Source organism: Micromys minutus, assembly GCF_963924665.1.
Source record: "Micromys minutus genome assembly, chromosome: 20".
Taxonomy (NCBI): domain Eukaryota; kingdom Metazoa; phylum Chordata; class Mammalia; order Rodentia; family Muridae; genus Micromys; species Micromys minutus.
Window position 1 is genome coordinate 3,080,629 of NC_137955.1, and position 25,051 is coordinate 3,105,679.

The following is a 25,051-nucleotide window of genomic DNA, read 5'->3' on the forward strand; positions in this document are numbered from 1 at the left end:
GTACAATTAGCCAGTTTGCACCAAAGATTTTCTGCCCCTGCACGTTGTGCACTGAGATTTACAATCAAGCCCCTATGCTCATATGGCATTCACTTGAAAGCTAGGGATCTGAACTCAGGTACTTACCCTTGCAGACAAGTTCTTAGCCTTAAACTTGTGTTTTTTTAATAACTTCTTTTTTTTTTTTTCAGCAAAATCTTATCTGGAACCAAAAAAATGTAACTGTTATAAAGCAAGATGATTTGATAATGCAAAGGGACCCACCTTTCATTTCCACAAAACCTTCAGATAATTAGTACTGTGAGCATCTTATTGGAATTTACTGGAAATATAAATTTGTCTGTCTTTCCTAAAACAAAGATGTCAGACTAGAGTGTAAAGGGAAAAACAGCTGTTTTAGGAACACTCAGAGCCGTTTGTTGTATGCTGGGGGTTGGGAAGGATGATTGTCCTCGGCCTTCCTAGACATTGGGGAACCCACCCAATAAAATGCTCATGTGTCATGTAGACACAGTGTTCCAGTTTGTTTTCTATTGATGGGAGAAAGACCATCACCAAAAGCAACTTTAGGAGGCAAGGGAAGGGCTTCCTTCCTTTTACTTCTACAGTCTATCATGAAGGAAAGTCGAAGCCAGAACTGAAGAGGTTGTGGAGGAATCACTTGTATTCTGCATAAAATCCTCAGCTTTCTTTTTTGCACAATCCAGGATCACCTCACCAGAGGTGACATCACATCACAAATGCAGAATACCAGGTCCTATCCTAGACTGCCTGGATCACAAGCTGCAGTTGAGCAAGATTGACAGGTGATGCATATACAGAGTAAATGACGTATCTAAGTGGCCCTCAGTCATAAAACAATGTTGCCTGGAGTTTACCAAAATCCAGGTCTGCTCTATATCCCCAAGGTAGATTCTCTAAAATGTCTAGAGGTGAGCCAAGAACACCAGTCATTTCTAAGCTTCTTCACATAATACCAAGGTGAATCCAGCTTTTACCGACTACCTTGGAGAATTCAAGTAGGAAAGATGTCTTTAGCAATGTCAGCAGTAGTCGAAACATCTGATTTCATGAAGAACAGCTGATACTGGAGGTTAACTGATGGTTGCCACCTAGACTGTAAGCCCAGGTTTTCCATACCTTCTGGCTTTTAAAAAGAAACTGGAAATCTATGCTTCTAGGAAATTTCCTAAGTCAGAGAGTTTTTATTTTGTTTTTGTTTGTTTGTTTTTAATGTAGGTCAGGCCAAGAGTATTATGGTCATCTCTGTGGGTTTAAAATAACTAAGTTAGGCTGAGGGTGTTCGGGTTATCCTCGTGCTAATACAAAGACGTGAGTATCTGACATCTTCTGTTCTTCATGAACATTGTAGGCACTTGACGCCTCAGAGTTGGGGACTGTTGAGGATCATGTAGTCTTTTTTCCAATCCTTTTCTTTCCCCCCATTTTTTGCCTAATAGTTGAGTAGTACTTGGGGTAAATCCAAGATGTGTGTCACTTACCTCAATATCTACAACTATTTTGAGTATCTAGGATAAATACATATTAGACAGGATACCGAGGAAAAATTATTGACCAAGACGCTTAAGTATTCCTATGAGTCTCATCTAGTTGTAATGAGCTTATACAAACTATTGCATGCGGATTCTGAAAGAGTGAGCCTCCCCAGTGTATTCTAGAGAGTGAATTAGGGCATAACTGCATGCTCATAGATCTCTGATGATAGCACTCCCCCTAGAGCCCTTGGCTTTTGAGAGTTCGTGTAGGTATGAACATGCATGGGTACACATAAAATAGTGGTAATTGAATACAGGGCTTCATAGACCCGTGCTGTCATGCTTTGTGACTGCCTCCATAGGCATGAGAGAGAAGCAAGTATTCAGTGAGCATTTCAATTAAAGTTTGTCCAATATCTTCTCTTAAAACCCTCTTCAGTAAGAAGGTAGGCTTTGAAGCTATAAGATTGACTAAGTAAATACAATGTGAAACTAGCACATTTTATGCATTTTCTTGAAAACAAGGTAAGTTTTCTCAATTTTGTAGCTTTATCAAATGGTAGAGTATTTGGTACTTTTGTATCCACTCAGTAAGGGAGAGAAGCCTAAGCTGGGAAGCCCTTCTGGGTTACTATATCTGTAACTGTTAGAATAGTACACTGTAAGTGCTGTTCAGGCAGCACAGCTGGGAGGCTGAGAAAACAGAGGCAGATCTGAGGGCAGATCAAAGGGGAGAACACACCAATAGTATGTACATGGTGTGAACCATCACTGGGCATGAGACATGTGAGAAGGTATGTACGAGAAAAATCTTCCATGATCTTCCCTCTCACCACATAAAAATTAACTTGAAGTGGATCAACTTACATTTAATAGCTAAAGCAATAGAACTTCTCGAAGTTTTGGAAAGGCTTGGAAAAGTTTTCTAAAATATTAAGGGACACACACACACACACACACACACACACACACACACAAACTTGCACTGAATGAAAGGAAAAAATATGTTGGACTTCATCAAAATTCAAATAATATTTTTCAAATGATATGAACATAAAAAACAAAACTTGGTAAGAATACTTTGGAAATATTTTAAATTGAATAATAAAGATCATAGTTTTCACAAATGGTCAAAGGGTTTCTGAAGAAAACTTTAACGAAGAGAATATGTGAATGAAAAACCAACTCACATATAAAAATCCATAAGGAAGTGAAAGTTAAGACCATAAATATTCATCAGACAGTATACATCATGTTCACATGAGCTGCATCCAACAACAACTCAAAGTTGGAAGCTGTCCAAATGTTTAAATACTACCATGTTACACGGCGAGAACATCTATGTGTGTGTATGTGTGTGTGTGTGTGTGTGTGTGTGTGTGTGTGTGTGTAGGAATACTTTACAGTGAACTTGCTGAACATAGATAAACTTTTTAAAAAATCACACCCAGTGAAAGAAAAATAAATAAATACATTGTTCCACTGATATGAGATATCTATACTAGGAAAATTTGTAGAGAGAAAGAGTTTTCAGAGTAGGGGGGCAGGAAGGGTTTGGTGGGTGCAAATTTTTTCATTTGAAGCAAACAGTGGTCATGGTTATATAATGCTGTAAGTATAACAAATGCTACTGCACTACACCCTTACAATAGAAAAGATGTTTAATCTTATCGTATCCATTTTAACACAATAACTTTTTTAAATTAAGAACTAAATTTTTAAAGAAATGTTATTTTACATTTTCTAAGTTCTCAATAAATGATTGTTGGATTGAAAAAGGAATATATGACAAGATAATATCTATGTACCTAATAGAATGATGGAAATTGTAAAGTTGGTGGCAGCCAATGACTGGGCAGAGAGACAGAGGCTTGATTTTGAGGTGGTTCCCTGGCAAGGAATGCAAGGGAAGAGGAGAACACCATTGCCAAGGAGAAGGTTGAGGCCTGAGTCACGTAGGACAGAGAGATAAGAGTCACTGCCAAGATGTATGAGTTGGGTCATTGTCCATGTAGGTTGAAAGCCTGGATCCATGGCAGCCAGGATGGAAAATGGGTTTTAGTAAGTAATAATTCAGGAATATCAGAGTGCAGGGTGTGTTAGCTGTGCAGAGGTTTGGAAGTTCTCAGCCATTGTGAGGGTTAAGGAATATTAAAATAGAGGAATGTGTGTGTGTATGTGTGTGTGTGTGTGTGTGTGTGTGTGTGTGTGTGTGTGCGCGTGCGTGCGTGTGCGCGCGCACGCGCGTGCATGTGTGTGTGTCTTTCTAACACCTAGGCAGATAGTAAAGAGTGTGCATACCCATCAGGGAGTTTAGAGTAGATTAAATAAGATCACTTCATGACTATATGAAGTATTGGCAAGAATTCGGGACAAATGTCATCCCATTACATTGTCAGAGATGATGTGGAATGGGACAGTCAAGGAAACAGTTAAGTAGTTATTTAAATTAAATGTGCATCTACAGTAGTATCAAGCTGGTCCCCTCCTGTAGAGGAGTGGTTGGTTCTGATGTTTGGATTTAATTGGGAATCTGTGAGTATTGACATTGAAGGTCCTTCTCCCCAATTGGTTCTTAATCAATCAATAAACATGCCTGCAGCCAGTGGCTGGACAGAAAGAAAGATGATGGACTTCGAGGTTTCCACAGGCTGGGAGAGAGAAGGAGAGATGGAGATACTTGGTGGAGATAGACGGAACAGACTCAGAGGTATAAGGGGCATCTTCCAAAATGTAGGCAGAAAAGGAAAGTGGCCCGTAGAATGGCAGACAGAAAGGGTCTTGTGCACCAAGACCAATGATCTACACAGAACAGAACCATGCAATTAAACTGAGGACAGATTTAGAGGTGTTGAGCTAGGAGTAAAGGTAAAAGCATGCTAACCTCGGGAGGCCTAGAAGAGCCCAGCCACAGAGCCAACAAGACAGGTTAAAAACAAGCTAATATCTCTTTCATTTGTGGATCCGAGGTAGCTCCTGGGCAGTTGCATGCCTGCAGCTCACTGGAAGCTCAAAGCATTGCAGCCAGTACTACTCACTGTACCTTCCTAAGTGTTTGTTCCAGAGCAATGAAAGCACAGGCGCGCAAGAAAAACTGCAAATGCTCATACAGGTTTTATTTGCAGTTCTAGGAGCAACAAACAGGTGAGCAAGTAAACAAACGTTGCCATCCTCTCATAGTGGAATAGTACTTGTCAGGAGAAGAAGGAGGAGGAAAAAGAGAAGATGGAGGAAATGGAGGAAGAACAAAAAGAGGAAGAGAAAGAAGAAAGAAGAAAAAAATAAACTGTTGATACATACAAACTGATCTATTTCAAAGTATGATACTGCAAAGAAAAAAATGATCCAAAATAAAATGGTTAAATGTACTTAAAACAAGCTAAGCTGAGATTAATGACTGGCTACTGATTTGGAAGATATAGGTATAGAGAGATACCAAAGGCTAAGCAAAGGCATGCAGAAATTTGGAGGCATGATGATTATGTTCATTTGGTTTATGATCATGAGTTCTTGGCCTCAGGTATTTGTCAAAATTCATTAAATTTATCTTTCAAATATGTTTAGTCTGCTATGCCAAGTATACTATGGTAAAGATATAAGAAAAAAGAAAGGGCTATCTTTCCTCAAAGCATTCTACATTCAGCCAGAAGTTTCAATGATTAATTGATTTTGTTTAAAATAATAGGAGTTTTCTAACGTCTTCCAAAAAGTTGCTGTAATAAATATTCAAGTCTACAAAGTTCATACCATTAGTGATGTGCTCTTTGATATGATCTAGTACAGAGCCTGCATAGGAGCCTGAAAACCTCCTTACTCACCTTATTCCCTTCCTGATTCTAAGGCAACTGAGAAACAGAATAATTCAGAGAAAGATTGCTGTTTCTGCTGCTGTTTCGAAAACAGCCTCACTATGTAGCCCAGGCTAGCCCGAAACCGATAGTCCTCTTGCCCCAGACTCCCAAAAAATTGAACTAAATGTATGCCCCGACAGGCTGGATTGAAAGGTTGCTGTTGATGGATAAATGGTGGTAGAGACTCTTGTAGACTATTTCCTCCTGATTATAATAATTCTCCCAAATGCCTGGTGGAATGTGGATCAATATTCTGTGGATTGTCTGATGAAAAGGAACATGTTCCTGTTCCCTCTCTTCCTTTTTTTTTTTTTTTAGACAGCACACAGTTACCACACTTTTAATTCAAACCTTTTAATTAACCCTTTAATTAAGACCACAAAAAGCACAATTTTCCTACAATTTTGCGCTTGACATAGCATTAGATTTTATTTCTACCTCATAGAGACTAGAACTTAATTACTTATTGCAAACTTAATGATACAAGATTTTCCCCACTACCATTCAGACAGTCTCCCAGAATTATTTATTTATGTATCAATTGCTATATTGATTTCTTTTCTTTGAGGTCATTTTTCCCCAGTGTTCTAGAGTGGCCTTATTTTGACCCAAGCAACAGTCTGAGATCACAGGAAGCATACCAGCTGAATTCCAGAAGCAACTCTAAGGCATTCTCTCCTCTTTTTAATCTGAAAATGAGCTTGCATTAGGAGGAAACAGGGAGGGTGAACATGACCTAAAAGTGAGCTAATAAATTACATTCCTTGGTGATTCAGCTAATTGGAAATTTAGCCCAGAGTTGATTGTATTCCACACCCAAGCCTGGAGTGCTGGCACACATTGTCAGGGTGCTGCTACAACTGTCAGGGTAAAAGGATTTGCTTAAATATGTCCTCGTTGGCACTGCCAGCATAAAAACCAAGAGCAAAGTCACACAGATAGATAAAGAGCCCTTTATCAAAGAAACTGTGTTGGACAATGTCGCAGCTCAGAGAATTTGCTAAAAGAAACCCCAGTCTTTGTTCCCTCCATTGGACGGGCCCCAGAATTGTTGGGAGTGCTGACACAGCCTAGTCCGGAGTACCCACGGAGTGCTCATGCAGGATGCAGGAAGCACATGACCCCCAGCCAATCCCATAGCCTTTTCTCTGGTCCCACTATGATGTGCCTTGTTAAGAAAATGCTTCTGGCCAGGTGAGACTGGTTTGCCAGCATGAGTTCTTCAGCAGCACTGGGATCTTTTTGTTCAAAGTCATCATTGGGTGAACACATGATGCTAAGGAGCATTTTCTCCCAGCAGTCGTAAATGAAGTGTGTTGTGAAGGTGTGACTGGCAGTCATGTAGCATGTTTAAGATGCTGATCACTTTACTGCAGTGTTGGAAGCAGTACTTTGTCTTTCTGTCTGCAGGGATCTCTATTAGGATGGCTTTCATGTCAGATTTGAATGTTTAGTTCCTTAAGAAGCTTTTATAAAAGTAATTTGATTTGATTCACTGGCCTTAGATAATAGGCAAAAAATGCATAACAAATTTCATGTTGAAAATGATATAACAGTCTCAGGGAGGTCACATCTTTAGGCCCCGAACACAGGGATGCACAAGAAAGAACAGAACTTTTGCCTCCCACTTGAGGACAACACCACGTGTCACCCAGTTTGCTTTCAATTCTGCATTCTAATCTGCCATATCTGGGCACTTTCATCTAAGACTGTAAATAACTAATCTATTATCTGCACACATCAGGGAAGAACTTTGGGAGAGTTCTAAGAGGCCTTCAGATAGTTTTCCCCCCATCTTTGTATAATATGCTGCTAGCTTGACTTTGGTGTTTCAGATGAGGAAGCTGGGCCCTAAAAAATTTTGACAAGTGTTTCTCTGCTGCAAAGGTATTTGCTGCTCTGAGTCATAGGGCTGGTTCATGCCAGCACCACAGTAAGAGTTGAAGTACATTCTAGCCCCAAGGCTGGATGTATGGACTCTTGCCTTATGGTACCATTCTGGATCAGCTTGGAGCCTGACAATACTTAGTGAATATCGCAGGCACCAGCAACTTACTGAAGAAGAGCTTTATGACTCAAATAAATGATCACAAGAAAAGTCAACAATGCCCCTGTAAAGGATTAATAATTGTGTACAAAATTCAAGATTTATAACCACAAGAAAACGAGGAGCAATGACGATATAATCTAAGGTAAAACTTACCCAGACCCAGACCTGGAATGCTACAAAATCCTGCACCACAGAATTTTGGGCAAAGAAACTGCAGGTTCCTTGCCTTTTCTTTAGTTACTGAGTTTGAAAGGAAAAGAGAATACAAAGCCATTCTTCCGAAACGTGCATGTGACTTTGGATGTTTGTAGACATACTTTTCCCAATTCTATCACACAACCCAGATTAGACCCCATTGAAACTGCGTGCCCACATCCTCCTCACTCATGATACAAGCTTTGTATCATGCCGAAAACTGGTGTTACTAACAGTAAAAGTATAAGTGTTCTTCCTAACTTGTAGTCAGTAGCAGAGAGAACTTCACTGAGTTGTTTTTTTTTTTTTTTTTTTTTTTTTTTTCCTCCCTCATTCTTTCTTGGAAGGAATCCAGAAGCATCTTGACTTTCTATGAGGGTACTTTGCCAAAGGCTATTAAGGCCCTGTGTCATAGAGTCAAAGGAGGATTGTGACATGATTGTTAATGTTAAGTTTGAAGTATGTTCTTTGATTGTATCTGAACTCTCAAGTAGAATGTTCCTGAACTGGGGAATGATTTGCATATATTAATTCATTTCATTTCTACAAATGTCCTATAAGAGAGTTTCAGTGACATCTTTTCATTTTACAGAAAAATTTAGAAGTGAAGCATTGATCTCAAGCCAGTTTGTTGCAGACAAGAGTCTGCATACTATACACATAGAGGGACTCTGGTCCATACCTACTTTTTATTATTTGCAGTTCTGGGTATCAAGCTCAGACTCCCAAGCAAAGCAAGTGCTCTTTAGCCTAGCTATACTTCCACATCTGACTTAATTTAACGGCTGCTTTCATGATGCCTCAGAAAAGTGAGCACAGTGGCACAACTGTTTCGGTGGACACCACTGAAACACACCCATATGGCTCACAAAGCACAAGATTAATGCTATTTGGCTGTTTTCAGGAAGGGCATTGACTCTTGTGGTAAACTGTGCTATGGAATAATAGAGACTGTCCCTTTCAACTTGCAAAGGTACAAGTACATATGAGGACAATTTTTCCCCTATTTCTTATGAGTATTTATTTATTTATTTATTTATTTATCTATCTATCTATATATATATTTATTTATTAGGCATGACAGAGGGGTATATGAGGGCAGTATTTTTCCTCTATTTTTAAGTTATTGATTGGTTGGTTGGTAGGTAGGGGTGGGGAAAAGGGGTATATGTCACTGTACAGATGTGGAGGTCAATTGACAATTGGTGAGAGGTGACTTTCTGTCTAGGGATCAAATTTAGGTTATCAGGACTGAAAGCAAATGGCTTTATCTGCTTACCCATCCCGCTGGCTTCCTGTTATAGAGATCAACAGGTTAATAACAGAGAACCATTTATCATCTAATTTCTCACCATTCAGATTAATATAAAAAAGGGAGAATAAACTGCTCTTAAGTTATCTTGTGGGAAAGGATCTGGGCAGATCTGTTATTGTCCATGACACCTTTGAGGAGAAATTCATCCCCTTTCAATTCAGAAAGTCAGACTGCCTGGAATGTTAGTGTCACCCAGCAGGAGAAGGGTGAAGTTAAAAATAAATATAGGAAGGCGAAAGGAAGACACACTAGCCAGTCTCTGCTGGCAACAGGTACAGCTTTGTCCAAGCAGGTCCTTAGCAGGACTATATAATCTATATGGACTCTCATTGTCTCTCTGTGCTAACGTGGGTTGCCTACTGACCACATAGTGATAGATTATTATATATATTTTGGTTATATATGTGTCTGATAGGTTTTCTCCACCAATAAATTAAGCCAGTTCAAGCTTAATAGAAAGTTAAAAGGGCCAGGTTTGTTTGTGGGCAGCTCTTGGGTGAATTCACTGGTCCCCAAAAGCAGGAACATGCAGAAAGAGAGACAGAGGGTAGGAAGGGATAGAGAAAGCAAGTCCATGCAAGGAGAGAGAAATGTTGGAGACGGGGAGGGGGAAGACAGAGACAGAGAGACAGAGAGCACAATGTCTGAATTATATAGGGAAGAGCCTCTGGGAGAGGGAAAGCCCAGACCCTGGGCTGGAGAGTTCAGGGTAGAAGACAAGATATGTAAGTCATACCTGTAACAGGTAGGGACTGAAGAATGCTGGGAGAACCTGGAGGCCAGGTCTGTTTTTTATGTTACATAGGTACCTCAGCTACTTGTTTAGGGTCTGAAGCCCAACCTCCTAACTGTTACTTTATTAAAAATGAATACAGGGTAACAGAATTATGTATGATTACTTCCTGCTGACACTGGGGAATCAGTATTGGTGCCTGAAAAGCTGGAATGTTGGCTAAGTCTGAAAAGAGCAGGCTGCTTCACTTGATATTCAGGCTCTGCAGGAACATCTGGGGCTAGAGATTTGAAGGAAAAAGTTAGAGCGGTTTGCAGTATTTAACAGGTTGGAAAAAATCTGCTGTAACAAATGTATGTTAAGACCAGGAGATAAAGTTAAGGAGTTTGGCGAGAAATTTTTTTCTTAGATATATATTTGAAACTTTTAGATTCATGGTCTTAGTATTTGGAGAAAAGAGGGTCTTAAGGCCAGAGAAAGGGATCCCACCCTCTGGAATAGGCTGGTGAGGAAACAAGCTTTGATATACAGGATTTATCTGGAGTTCATTTGACCTTGAGAGGTAGATCTAAGTCTATTTCCAGAAGCTTACAAGGACCTTTATAAATTAAAAAAAAAAAAAAAGATAAGTTTTAGACATGTTAACATTTCCATTGTTTATAATCTGCACTGAAACCCACAGAGTCACAACTTGTGTCATAGCAGAAGCTTGGGAAATGGTTTTGTGTTAAAAGCATGAACACTCTTTTAAGGTGAGCTCAGGGAAGATAGAAGCCTTCCATGAAGTAGGAGGAGCAAAAACTCATTTTATCCTGATTTTTAGTATGACGACAAACCATGAAAGAGGAGCTTCTTTTCTCTATCCAGAAGGCTGGATATATATGGACTTTTCACCATAAGAAGCATTTTTAAGTCTAGGGTTAGATGACAATCAAAGGAAATTTAAAATATTGAGTTTCTGACTATGATAATGGAACCACTATGGGACTACTTTAACAGGATTAGACTAATCATTTATCAGAAGTCCACTGATTAATGTTAAAGCTCTGAACCTTGAAATCTTAGTAAAACAAACAGTAGCATACTGAGGAAGAGAAATCTGAAGCATTTTTTTCATTTATTTTATATATGTAAAACCAAGTATCAGCATTTAAGCTTCCACATCCTCAAAACTACATAACTTTCATTTACCAACCTTAAAGAACTTTCTTAGACCTAAAACACTCTCTTAAATCTTCATGCCAGAAGCTTTCATATCCTCAGACCTTACATAAACTTTACACTTTTCCTATCCACTTATTTATACAACACAGGTGGTTGATTCCTGTAAAGAGAGTTCCTTAAGATATTAAAATGTTACTTTGGAACCTGTTTTCTGAGTCTGGTAATGAGGTAAACTGTGTCTAGACCTAGTAATACCAGCTATAGGAGAATGAGGCCTGTTGCCTGATTTTTACATATGGAGACAAAGCAACTGGAACTTTGGATTTCTGCAGTTAAACTAATCCATCATTTGCTAGTTTAGTTTTCACATACATCATAGGTCTTAGAAGAATAAATGTTACCTGAGTAAGCAGGAAGAGCAGACCAACCTGCTTCTGCATATATAAAAATAACAGACTTACCACTACCTGGGCAGTCTGTCACAAAAGGTTTCTCTGTGGTGGGTGAGACATCCATCTTCAGCCACCAGGCCCAGATCTGGCAGACTTTTCTGTAAAGCAGGAATTTGTTGGAGGGGAGCTGTCCTACCTTTATCTAGGTAAAGTGGGGGACAATCAACTTCCCAGTGTCCTGCTTGTCCACGGTTGGACAGTCTGCTGTCAGTGGTTGGGGCAAGTTTACATCCCAGTAGCCAGTTTTGCCTCATGTAAAGCAAGTTTCAGATGCCCATCTTCTTTTGAGGAGATGAGGGTACTGACAGGAGCTAGCATGTCTAACACAAAAAGATTTTTTTATTAAACATTTTACATATCATATTCTATAGACCTCTATGTGTTTGAGCACCATCTATCTATCTACAGCTTCTTTGAATGGACAAATTTTGCTTGATTCTAGTTTTTCATCCTAGGCTTACACGTGAAAACATATACGGGAGGGTAAATTAGGTTTATTCCTGTAATTAATTACATTAGAGTTTAGTATGACTACAAACATAGTTCTGAAAATAATAAAGAATTTGATCATTTATAAGGTGACTATTAACTTGTATTTCTTAATTATCACTAACAGTTTACAGACCTGTTAGGTTTGATCCTTAAATATCATGATTTTGAATTGAAGATCTTTTAGTACCAAAATAAAACTTATTTATTTTAATTCTTCCAAGATAGGTTTTCTCTGTGATAACATTCTGGAAACGTGCTCTGTAGGTGGGATAAGCCTGGTCTTGAACTCAGAGATTATCCTGCCTCTGCCTCTGGATTGCTGGGACTAAAGGCATGTGTCACCATACCTGACTTACAATAAAACTTAATCATAAAGTCTAACAACTTTGCTGATCCTGAAAATGGGCACAGTAAAGAAACAAAAATAGCTTTTTCTGTGGGTAAAGAAGGAAAGATAAAAATTATTTCTAATTTCCAAAGCTATCCAGAAGAAAGAGGGTCTGTGAGCTGGGGTAAAGCTTGTGAACAGGGGACTGAGGGAGCCTTGTGACCAGCACTGACCTTGATAGGTTAATAGATACCAAAGTTATGTGTTAACAGAAAGGCTAAAAGTTCTCCCTGCCAGAAATAAGGAGAATGACTCTCATTTTAGCAAACAGGAAATTTCTTCAAACCCCTGAAGAAATGGGGGTCTTTGTCTAAATACCTGATCTTGGGAAAAGGACTTTCTTGGGAGACCAGACACACCATTACAGAATATGAATATTATAGAAATGTTTTGGTATAGTTTAGCTTATTCAAACAGCTAAGGCTTAAAAGACAAAGAAGCTAGACAAACATCACTGTGAACCTCATCAGACCCTAAGACTTGATAGGTCTTGATTATTAAATATACCTTATTCATTAAACATATGTTGCTACTTATCTCAGTTTTTTAAGCAGCTTGGCACTGGACAATTAGCAAAAATATAAGTAATTAGACAGATGTGTTAAATTAGCTTTTGTTAATCTAAATAGACCTTTATAACCTTATAACTTCATCATCATATACAGAATATTTGAAATTAGAGTTGAATCTCATCTACAGTATGTTGTGGCAAATATAACCTTAATTTTCTATTATAACCACAGAAAAATCCATACCAATTTAATATATTTGGAATTTGTTGCTTTCTTAATCCAAAAGGAGAGACAATAATAGACAGGATTCATTACATGGCAGGTTGTAAGCCATGTGGATAACATAGTTGCTATTTAAAAACGTTTCTTTTCCTAGCAAATTTATTTATATTTTTAAATTAAGAGCAGGATCCAAGTTACATGCACACATACACTAAACAAGAGTTGAATCACTTATATGGATAACCATGTATAGATAATTTATTTATAAGCCTTTTGTTAAAAGTTTAAAGCCATATTTTGTTGCAAATTATATAGATTTTAAACCATACCCAATGAGCAAATAAACTTTTAGATAAGAGTTTACAGCAAAATCCTAAAGTATATTTTTGTTGTTTTGTTTTTCTTTTAGAGAGAGCAGTGTAAAAAGAAATCAGAGATAAAATTTTTTTAAGGGTTTGGAAGGTTTTGGGAGCATAAAGCAGAGCAAGACATATTTGTGAGTCATTTGTCAGTGGCAGTGTGAATTTGGAAATCAGGTGTGCTAATTTCTGGCCACTGAAAGAAGCCAAACTGTTGTAATAAAATCTGTGTCCATGAAGGAAGAGTGAACATGCTTAGCTTAGCACGGGCTGGCTGCAGAAAGTCAATGGCATGGTCCACGTGGACAGGCTGCAAGCACCAGCACCACATGGAAGAAGCAAAACAGACTTAAGAACTAGACTCTGGAATTTAGAACCAAATTTACAGACAGATGATTAGTACATACCTCAGCAGCGTAGGAGCATCAGATCAGCAGCTTGGGCAGGAGCAGGCATGTGTTCAGAGTGCACCAGATAAAAGGTTTGAGATCCAAGTCCTTGGAGGCAATGAGGCCTTCTGATATGACCATCCCTGCTAGTAGGACTTTGAACCATAGAAGCTGATAATGACCATCCCTACTAGTAGGACTTTGAACCATAGAATATTGGCTATAGAGCAGGGACTAGAGAAGTACGGAGTGGCATCCTGCTAGATAGCCTGGGGTAGGACAATGGGGGTGTGATAGCCTCAGAAAGAACATCTTCAAACTCAAAGGCTCCCCAGAACAAAGACTGCCTTTGTTCAGGAACTTGTGTCTTGGCAGAGGATCCTGGAGTCCTGGACCCAGAAGAGGGATTGGTACTTCTTAGGCAATGGCTGGGCAAGTTGAGGGGCTTACCAAGTCAAAAGTCAGTCCTATCAGGCAGAGGAAGTCTTATGAGAGAGAAGTGGCTCCACATGGCTAGCTTGGCTTTGCCCACCAGGCTGAGTGATCAACACCATCTGAGTACTTGGCACCAAGATAATAAAATTTCTCTGCCAACAAAATACGACATTTTGAGAGAATTTGAAAGGTAACAAGGTCAGGTTTATTTGGGGTCAGCTCTTGGACAGGTTCACATCTCCCAAAGAGTAGGGCCACAGAAATCACCAAGCACTAGGGAATTGGGAACCGGGAAAGCATACCCAAGCAGGGAGAAATTCAGAGAAGACAGAGTGACACAGAGAGAGATCCTGAGACCAAAATGTCTGGGCTATATTGGGAAAGAGCATCTAGGAGAGGGGAAGCCCAGCCTGGGCAGGAAAGTTTAGCGTAGAGGGTAGGATAAGCCAGCATACCTGTAACAAGTAAGGACTGATTCTGAGAGAACCTGGAGGCCAGGTCTGCTTTGATATGTTAAATAGGTTGATGTGTTAAATAGACTGCTTGTCCCAAACCTGAAACCCAAGGTCTTTCCTTCCTAATAGCTGTGAATTCCCTGGGTAGTGTGTGTGTCAATAACACCTGTCCTTTCTAGAGTTACATCCTGGAAGCCTGGATGAAACGCTGGCATAACTATTTCCTGCTGTTCTTTTTTTAATGCTGTCCATAGAACAACCCATAGAAGATTTTTATTTTTGACTATTCTCATCACACATAATACATACAGGCCTCATTTTATCTCAGAGCATAAAGAATGCAGGACCCACACCAGACTTATCAGACTTATCCCTAGACTTATCTCACACATCTGTATTTCCCCAAATGCACTGGAACCCAGTGTCTGCTGTTTCTTCCTGGACTTCAGAGAGTCTTCATCTCCATCAAATTAGAACCGAAAGAGCTAGAGTTCGTTATATAATTTTCTGTCTATAGAAATGCAAATGATGCTATAAATTAGCATAATTTCAGAATGAGTATTTTTCTTTGTTGAAAGACTCAGCTCTAACCCCATAGTCCAAGTCATGTAAACACCACCCTATTGGAATTCATATGACATTTTGGAAGCATTAGATGCCATAATAATAATTTTTAAAAGCTGAAAATATATTTTGTAAAAGTACAAGCATTCCTGGAGGTATCTTCATTTAAATCATGTTGTGCATACATATTAGTTTATTCAGTTGGGATTTTATTGGTGAACTTTCTGTCAGGTAGTCAATCAATTACACATATTTGGGCAATTTTAATTCATGACATCATGGAACTACAGTAATCCATCACAGCTGGAGCATATATGACAGTAACACTAACCACCCCTTTTTGGGAAGCAAAAGAGAGGAGTGAGGAGCTTGGTCCTTCTGTAAGGTCTCTGCCCCCAGTGACCTGGAGATGTCCCACAAGGCCTTGACTGTCATTGGCCCTGAGCTAAAAATGTCCTAAAGGGTCTTGACTGTCATAGGCCTCTGTCATATGCCCTGAGAAGCAAACATTTACTTGTGAATTTTTAGAAAACACTGAAGAACCCAACTAGAGCAGGATGCATTGGCCACTTTTCACTGCTTCTTTTTCATATCTTACTCTTCCAACCCTAGTACAGGCATCTTGAGCTATCTTGGAAACACTGATTTTGGCCACAACTTATCACAGTATATGAATCAAATGGAACTATCATAAATTTTTCCTCGGTCACAGTTCCTGGTGCAGCTGATTGGTCCAGAGAAGGGTGTGGCTTGTGTACCCCAAAAAATTAAATGTCTTAAGTCTAGTGAACCCTGGGCTTCTGTCACTTGCTACATTTTACATATATATATATATATATATATATATATATATATATATATATATATATATATATGAGAGAGAGAGAGAGAGAGAGAGAGAGAGAGAGAGAGAGATGTGCTGGAAGCTGATTTGTGAGGAGAGAAATAACTATAACACTATCAGTTCAAGGTACTGACTTTGCTCAGCCCCACCTATACATTAACTCTTACAATGTAAAATATTTTATACCCTTAAAGTAGAATGATGTCTTGGTTTTAGCTCATTAGGGTGCGACTTCTAATATTTGGCACAAGATGACATAAGTCACTTTAAATGTCAAGATGGAGATAAATAATTATGCTAGGAAAATAAATGGGTCATGTGTGGGAAAAGTATGTGTCGATTTCTCCTTCCTGTTCCACTGGGACTGACACATAGATAAGGCTTTGGGAGATCAGTGGCCGTTGTTTCTCCTGATGCTATTGAGCTTCAGTGAATAAGTGCCAATGATTTGTAAATGATGTATTGATAACCTAAAGAGAAAAAGGAAAGAAGTATACTGGAACAAAGATGAAATCCCTGCCTGTATGAGATCTGGTCTCAAAAATAAAATAAAGTAAAATAAATGAAATAATCACAAAATAAAACAAATAGTGTAATGCAGTTGTTAAAATTGAAGTCCATCTAAATTAACTCTCTCTGGTTGTGATCTTTGTTCGTATCTCAAAGAATGATGCAATGACGTCAGCAGACATCGGTGTCTTTCCCTCAGAGTCATTATTCCAGTCCTCCCATCATTGCTAGTGTGAGAAGTGTCCCCCATAGGTTCATATATTTGAACACTTGGTCCCTGGGTGCACTTGAAGGAGGTTAGGGTTCCTTTAGAAGTTGAAGTCTTGCTGAAGGATGCATAGCATTAGGGGCGGGCTTTACAGGTTTATAGCCCCGCCCTACTTCCTGTTCACTCTCTGCTTCCTGTGTTTGGACGGAATGGGATCAGCTCATAGCTCCTGCCACCATACCATGCCACCCCTGCCATAATGGACTCCAGCCCTCCGGAACTATAAGGCCTAACAAACTCTTTCTTGAGCTGCTTTTGATCCTGTCCCCAATCCTACCCCTGACCCTTGCAGGGATAGCATTTCTCTGTGTGACCCTGGGCATCTTGGAATTTGTCCGCCGTATCTTTCGACAGTCCCCTGTATCTGTAGAGTGTTTTTCAGGAAGCCAAAGAGCCTCACCTGTTGCTTTACCCCGAAAATTCAAAATAACTGCAAGGTATGTCTCTTCCTCTTACCTGCAGAGCTTTGCATTGAGTAGCTACAGAGTGGGACCCTGTTGCTCATAGGCTAATCTACACTGCCTGAGTGAGGAACAAACAGCTCTAGGTAAATAGGCCCAAGGACCAAGCATGACTGTTTCTGCTGCCTCTCTTTCCCACCATCCCTCTGTCCTTCCAGGGTGCCCAGCTGTTTCCCACCCGTGTGGAGAAGCTTGTAGAACCCCTAGAGACAAGCTTGCCTTCCTGCCTTTTCTGATTAGCTCCACTTCCAGCTTGTGGACTGGTCCCAAGCCACACCCTTTCTTGATGGTTCTTGTTTTCATGGAGCTCTACATTTACATATTATTCTTTGAATACTGTTTCTCTTCTCCTTCAGACTATTCTCTCTTAGGGTAGAGACTCTGCATTCCTTACCACTGTATCTCCCAGTCAGAAGGGCAGGAGACTTCACTTAGTCTTAAGTGACCAAACGAGGGAAGGATTGTCCCACTGGGTATGGAATTCAGATTCTATAAGAGTCTTGTCACCATTTCAACAAGGATGGCCGAGAGGAAACCAGGTTTTCAGCAGGACAGGGTAAAGCCCAAATAGAGTCGGTTTCCAACGTAACAGCGATGTCCACAGGAAAGGAAGATTCCAGTCAAATATCAGGGTAAAGATACAAGGAGGGTGGGCTACTTGTGGGTTCCAGCATGGAATGACAAGTGGGCTGGAAGAAACCTTATTGATCAGATTTAATCTTCCACTTTGCCCTCTGTGGTTCTTGGCCTGTTACTAAAGGGCCAAGAGAAGAAAGGGAACATTTGTCCAGAAACCCCATTGAACGGCACAGCAAAGGCAGCAGCCCCGAGGGTGTAGCAGAGCATTCAGGGAATTGTTTTGATAACAGAAGGAAAACTTACCCTCTAGGGGTGCTGTAGCTAATTTGGGGGCTAGCCTGGGACTCAGACTTCCTAGTTTCCCGCGTCTGTAGGCAGTGCTGCTTAGTGGCTTCAAAACAGTTTACCTGTGTTCCTTCTACTCCAACTTTGGAACTGAATCATGCAGTTGATAACTGTTCCTACCTCACTGTGTATACATCAGATTATATAGACCAACCCCCACATCACAGGGTGTGCATTCGATTATATAAATTACAGTAACAGTACCCACTTCACCATGTACACATTAGATTCTCTAGATCATAACAGTCCCCACCTCACAATATATGCATTTGATTATATGGATTATACTAACACTACTAACACATGTGAGGACATGTATATATTAAATTATATATCATAGCATATATGTATATATAACAGATTGTATATATAGCTATATAAAATTATAATGTGCTATAATTATTACAATAATTGGCAAAGACTGTATCTGATTTCTGAAGTTTAGAAAGATCATAACTGGACACATGATTTATTTTCCAACTACAGACAACAAAATGCTTCAGTCTGTAAAACTTTGTTTTAATCTTTACTCTATGATCCCCCTACTCCCTGCAAACCTAGCATCGTCTGTTGTACAGATAAGAGCTTGCAGAAATGTTCTTCCTGAGATGGCCACAGAGTGCCCACAATACAGAGAACATCTCCCCCAGACCCCCATCGTCACTGAACAGGGATAAAGGTGTGTTAGTTTCTTTTTCAGTATTGTGACAAAATGCCTGACAAAGGCAACCTACAGAAGGATGGGTTTATTCTGGCTCATAGTTAAAGGGTACATTAATCCACTGGGATCAGGAAATCAATAATGGAGGAATGGGAGAAAGGTATCTATCTGCAGTCATGAAGTACGCAGATGAAAAGTTTTATCTACTTTCCTTTTTAAGGGAGGGTGTTGTGAAATTTATTAATGCTATTCAACAAAGTTGGGTTCCATAGGCCCCTCTCCTTCTTCTAAAAATCTAGGATGAAAATTGTGAGCAGAGAACATTGGCAGTTGGGTAGGGAGAGGGAGAGACTCCTTGGCAGGGAAGAGCCTCTCTCTTCTATTCTTTTTGGGGTGAATGATTCTGGCTTTCTTACTTCCCAGAGACTCTGTGGACCAGGAGGCTCTCTGTCCTCTTTCTTTAGCCAAATTTCCTATCACACAGGAACTGAGCTTGACAACGTGGTTGGTCATCATGATGGGGCAATGCCAGCCCTAGCATCAGAGTCAGAGAGTGAGTGCTGTGTTGTCTGGGACCTCAGCCCACTCCACAATTAGAGTGGGTCGTCCCTCCTCAGTTAAATATCTTAGAACGTCCTCACAGACACACCACAAATATGTCTCCTAATGATTCTAAATGCGTTCAAGATGATAGTAAAGATCAAACATACATGAGCTGACCCATTTAGCTACAGGTTCTAAGTCAAAATGCTGTGAGCATCCAGCAAACAGGAAGAACATTATATATATTATACATGTATATTAGATAAGAGTAAGCAGAGAGACATTCCTGTTACAATCATGAAGATTTATCTGAGATTTCTATATGATTAGTCCTTTACTGTATATGAGCCCATCACAATAAGTGTGGTGGCTAATTGTATCAAAAATAACTGCAGGAGATTTCCCTAGTCAAACATTACTTAGAGTTTTAGGGTATTTGTGGATGAAATTATACTTGAATTAGTAGACTTGGTAATACATCATTCTCTCTGACATGAGTGAGACTCAACCAGATTGCAGAAGCCTAGAACAAGGAGGCTGGGTACGACGAGAAGGAAGGTTCCTGCCCTTGGGTTGCCTGGAGCTGAAGCATTGCCTTGCCTTGTTTCTTATCTTCAGGCTCTGATTTCAGTACCAGTTGCTCTGGATCTGCGGTCTTACTGGCATTTGCTTAGGGCTACTCCAGCTGGCTTCTGACCCAGCCTGGTGACCCTCACTTTCCTGAGGCACTAGTGTGCTGCTCAGACACTCCTTTAAGCCGTGTCAGCCTCTCATAATGATAACTAGCCAATTTCTTACTACAAATCTCTTTCCATCTGTGTGTGCGTGCACATACACAAACAGACAAAGAGACAAGCAGACAGACAAACCGACACGCATGCATATGCTCGCTCGAACACACACACACACACACACACACACACACACACACACACACACACACACACAATTCTGTTTCTCTCTAGAACCCTAGTGAGGAAAAGAGCTTAGGGTTGTAGCACATAGGTGAGTTTAGGAAGCCAAATGTTAATAACTTTTTTTCCTTCTAATGAGGACTTAGAGTATTTTAGATAAATATTAAGCATTGTAAACATGAATCACTTAATTACATACAAAGTACATGCCTTCTGTTCAGGAAAACTAGACAAACCTTAAGCCAGAAAGCAATATTCTGACCCTCTGTTAGCCACTGGGAAGTCTCTATAACAATGTTGTGCTTCTTTGCATCCCTGCATGCGTGTCTGTCTGTCTGTCTGCCTGTCTCTGCGATGCACAGGTGTGACTGGCACTGCCCAAAACACAGTACAACCCTAAAATCAAGTTCCTGGAATGCTCTGTGACATCTCTACTTCCTCACAGACTGTAGAGAAGTCATGGGAAGGCTTTCAGACTCTGCTTTGTCTCAGACAAATAGACTACAAGATTTTACCGAGAAATGTGAGGGGGAAAAGGCCAGAAAGTTAGTTTTTCTTTTAAAGACTTGCATGTGAAGAGTTCACTGTAGAGTCCTAAGGCCTCCTGGTGAGACCTCTGGGACTTTTATCTTCCTAGAACAGACAGAAAGGTCAGAGAGGGAAAGGCTCCCGATGCACTCAGCAGATTGGCTGAAGTCTTGCCCCGTGTTTGTGTATAAGAATGATCTAAACCACTGGAGTCCCTCTAAGTTTCGATAAAGCCAAACCCTCAAACTGATAAAATGCTTTGGGATGGACCAGAAGCAATGACTAGACCTTGGGCACTAATGATCCTGTTTTTGCTACTTGGCTGTACAGCTTAAACTCAACCACGCCACTGGAAAAAAAGGGTGAGAGGTGGATTAGCAGATTGCTCAGACTCAAACAACCTAAAGGATTTTGGTTATCTCTCTAGTATCCTAGAGAGATAACCAAAATAGTCAGCCCAGTAAACCTGACTGGTTGCTTTGATAGCTGGGATTTTTTTTTTTTTTTTTTTTTTTTTTTTTGGCTGTAGGCCTTTAATTCCTTTAATTCTGTTTTGTAGCACTTGGTACACAACAGCCCTGTGCTAAGTTCTAGGAGCATAAAATGAACTCCCAACAGGTTGGGTCTTGAAGAAGATATGTAGTGTAGTTTAAGAAACTAAGCACCAAATTTTTCTCCTTAAAAGACACAACAAAGGGAAACCCACCACAGCTTCAAAACATGCCTTCAAAGACCCTCTTACTCCTCCCACTGTGAGGTACCCACGTCAGAGGGTCCACTGAGAGTCAAAGTCCTGCCTTGCTCCCCTGCATATTCCAGATAGGGTCATCTGCCACACAGGAAGCCTGACTGGTCTTCAACACTATGCTAGTGTAAGAGTCAACAACAAATGGGCCAGCAGCAGGGACTCTGAGCTCCCAGTACATGCCTCATCTGGGGCAGGAGCCCCAGGTACCACTGACTGCACCTGTAGGAAAGGTCCTGGGAGAGATCTGCTGATGGAGCCCTTCTTGGATTCTCAATCATAAAGCTGGGAGCAAAATGAAAGGACAGGCCTAAGCTGCTGGTTTGGGGGCATTAATTACGTATTAACAGTGCCTATAGCAATGCCTTCGTCAATATCACTCTTAAAAGAACCAAGAATTAAAGATGCAATGGTACCACATTATCACAAGATTTTTAATGAGTATAGCCCACTTCAGAAACAATAAACAGATAGATAGAAAAATCATTCAGCTGTCCTGAAATTTCCAAACATAGAATTATGCTACATTCTAAAACTTCCTGTACTTTAAAAAATGTAACTTTGAAACATGGTTTAAATTTCTTCAAATGAAAAGTGCATGTATGAGATATGAGTATTAGGGAAAATAATTCAATTTATTAATGAAAAAAAAGCTCTTTTTTGGGGAGTGCAGCAGAACTTTATTGATGGTATTCAAGAGAGTAGGGAGGGCTCCCTAGGCCCCTATTATTATGGGGGTCTGGGATGGAAATCGTGAGGGAGATGCTCAGTGTTGGGGGCCGAGTTGGGATGGGGACTCCTCAGCAACTGAGGGCCTCTCTCTTGCTCTCAGTGTCCTTGCTGGGGGGTGGGTGGTCCAGGGTTTCTTACTCCTTAGAGGCCATGTAGGCCATGAGGTCCACCACCCTGTTGCTGTAGCCGTATTCATTGTCATACCAGGAAATGAGCTTCACAAAGTTGTCATTGAGAGCAATGCCAGCTCCAGCATCAAAAGTGGAAGAGTGGGAGTTGCTGTTGAAGTCACAGGGGACAACCTGGTCCTCAGTGTAGCCCAGAATGCCCTTTAGTGGGCCCTCAGCTGCCTGCTTCACCACCTTCTTGATGTCATCATACTTGGCAGGCTTCTCCAGGCGGCATGTCAGATCCACAACAGATACATTAGGGGTAGGAACACAGAAAGCCATGCCAGTGAGTTTCCCATTCAGCTCTGGGATGACCTTGCCCACAGCTTTGGCAGCACCGGTGGATGCAGGGATAATGTTCTGGGCTGCCCCACGGCCATCACGCCACAGCTTTCCAGAGGGGCCATCCACAGTCTTCTGAGTGGCAGTGATGGCATGAACTGTGGTCATGAGCCCTTCCACGATGCCAAAGTTGTCATGGATGACCTTAGCCAGGGGGGCTAAGCAGTTGGTGGTGCAGGATGCATTGCTGACAATCTTGAGGGAGTTGTCATATTTCTCATGGTTCACACTCATCGCAAACATGGGGGCATCGGCCGAAGGGGCAGAGATGATGACCCTTTTGTCCCCACCCTTCAAGTGGGTCCCGGCCTTCTCCATGGTGGTGAAGACACCAGTAGATTCCACAACATACTCAGCACCAGCATCAGCCCATTTGATGTTAGCGGGATCCCGCTCCTGGAAGATGGTGATGGGCTTCCCATTGATGACAAGCTTCCCATTCTCAGCCTTGACTGTGCCATTGAATTTGCCATGGGTAGAGTCATACTGGAACATGTAGACCATGTAGTTGATGTCAATGAAGGGGTCGTTGATGGCGACAATCTCCACCTTGCTAGATCCTGAGCAGAAGGCAGCCCTGGTAACCAGGCACCAATGCGGCCAAATCTGTTCACGCTGACCTTCACCATCTTGTCTAAGGGATGAGGCTGGCACTGCATGAGAAGATGCGGCTGTCTGTAGAACAGGAAGGAGCAGAGAGCGAAAAAAAGCTCTTAAATCACAGTTACTTTTCTATTTCACATTGCTGGGTGCTTTTGAATGACTGGACATTTGTTTCTGTTTGAAAAAGAAAAGTCATGCTGAGTCCTTTTTTTCTCTAACCACACTGAGACACATTCTGGTCTGCTGATCAGAGGAAAACTGCTGAAGACGAGAGCAGTCTGCCTCCTACCCTGGTGCTCCATCATGCGGCATGTGACCCTTCCATCATACACACATTTTGTCTTTTGTTTTTAGATCTTAACACAGATATTTAATGTCATCAAGATTCAAGGGCTCTAACTCAAGTGGATGTGAACCCTAACCTCTCTTCTGAGACTAACAATACTATTCTTAAATATTTTTAGAGTGATGGTGGGGCAGAAATAGGCAGATCTTTGAGTTCGAGGCCAGCCTGGTTGATTTCCAGGATAGGGCTACACAGAGAAACGCTGTCTCTAAACTACAGCAACAACAAAGAATGACAGCTGCTGACTGGACAGACTGTCGTCTGCTGACCGAGGCTCCAGTCACCTCAGATCGTTTAAGGTCCTACCTTGGGAACATAATTAGGTTTGCCTCTTCATTTTGACTTCTTTGTTTGAAGACCTGGAATTACATTTCTGCCTGACCTTAGGAGTCACTGGGTAGGTTTGAAAAGGAAGCAAATGACTTTAGGATGAAGAGTCTGAGAGTTAAATACCAAACCACCTTTGCAAATATGTAAGCTTTCAAATTTAATTAAAATTAAGTTTGCTTTTCAAAAAATTGAGTTAATAATCTGCCTCCACCCTGGCCACGTTTGCCTGTGTTGTCTGCATTTTGCTGTCTGAATGGAGTATTCACCCTGTGAGTGAGCAAATGTCTAGGGATGTGTGTATATGCGGGCAGGTAAGCACAAACCTTGTGGATTTGAAACCAGTTCCTGGGAGGAGCGGTGGAACACTTATTTCCTGATTGCCTGAAATAAAGGTGGACGTAAGCTTCATGTGAGAACGAGAGAGATGTCATTTCAGTAACAAACTCATGTTCTTTTATATGGTGGATCTACTCTTATTTGGACCACGTTGAAAATGTCTTAAATTTGTCCTCGGCAAATCTTTTGGAAATTTCTCCATGACAGAAAAGGAAGGCATGTCTGCGTCTAACAGTGTTAGTGCTGGTCCCAGCTCGGCTATGAAGAAAGGACCCTTTAAGCTACAGTTGTGTTTCTAAGCCAGCTGTAGAAACTCTCTCTCTCTCTCTCTGTTGGCAAAGGCTCAGTCTTCCCCGTTAGCTCAATGTTCTTTCTGGTCAGAGACCTTCCGATCTTCTTCCTGTGAATTGTGTGTCTTGTCTGCTGATCTCCCATTCATTAGGCTTTCAATTCCCTCCATTCATGCAGCCCCAGTGATGTGCTCATATGACTTGTATACATCCCATCTTCCCATTAGACAGTGAGTCCCCTTACCCAGGGAGTCCCCCCAAATGGCAAATTCCCATTTCCCTCCCTTCACAGCCAGTACCAGCTGTAGGTGGAACAGGGGCTCTATCACCACCAAATGCACTGCCCGTGGTCCTCCTGCTGAAGCTTTGTTAATGTTCCTTCTGAAATCTGCCCCGTTGTGATTCTCATTTACTGCATCCTTCTGCATTTTG

At 40.9% G+C, this 25,051-nt stretch overlaps 1 pseudogene across 1 annotated transcript; it reads right to left on the reverse strand.

Annotated features, from left to right (window-relative positions):
* Positions 1–22,276: 22,276 nt before the first annotated feature.
* Positions 22,277–23,343, reverse strand: LOC308433560 (glyceraldehyde-3-phosphate dehydrogenase-like; annotated as a pseudogene). The gene has a single exon. The product of its transcript is annotated as a glyceraldehyde-3-phosphate dehydrogenase-like (transcript).
* Positions 23,344–25,051: the final 1,708 nt, after the last annotated feature.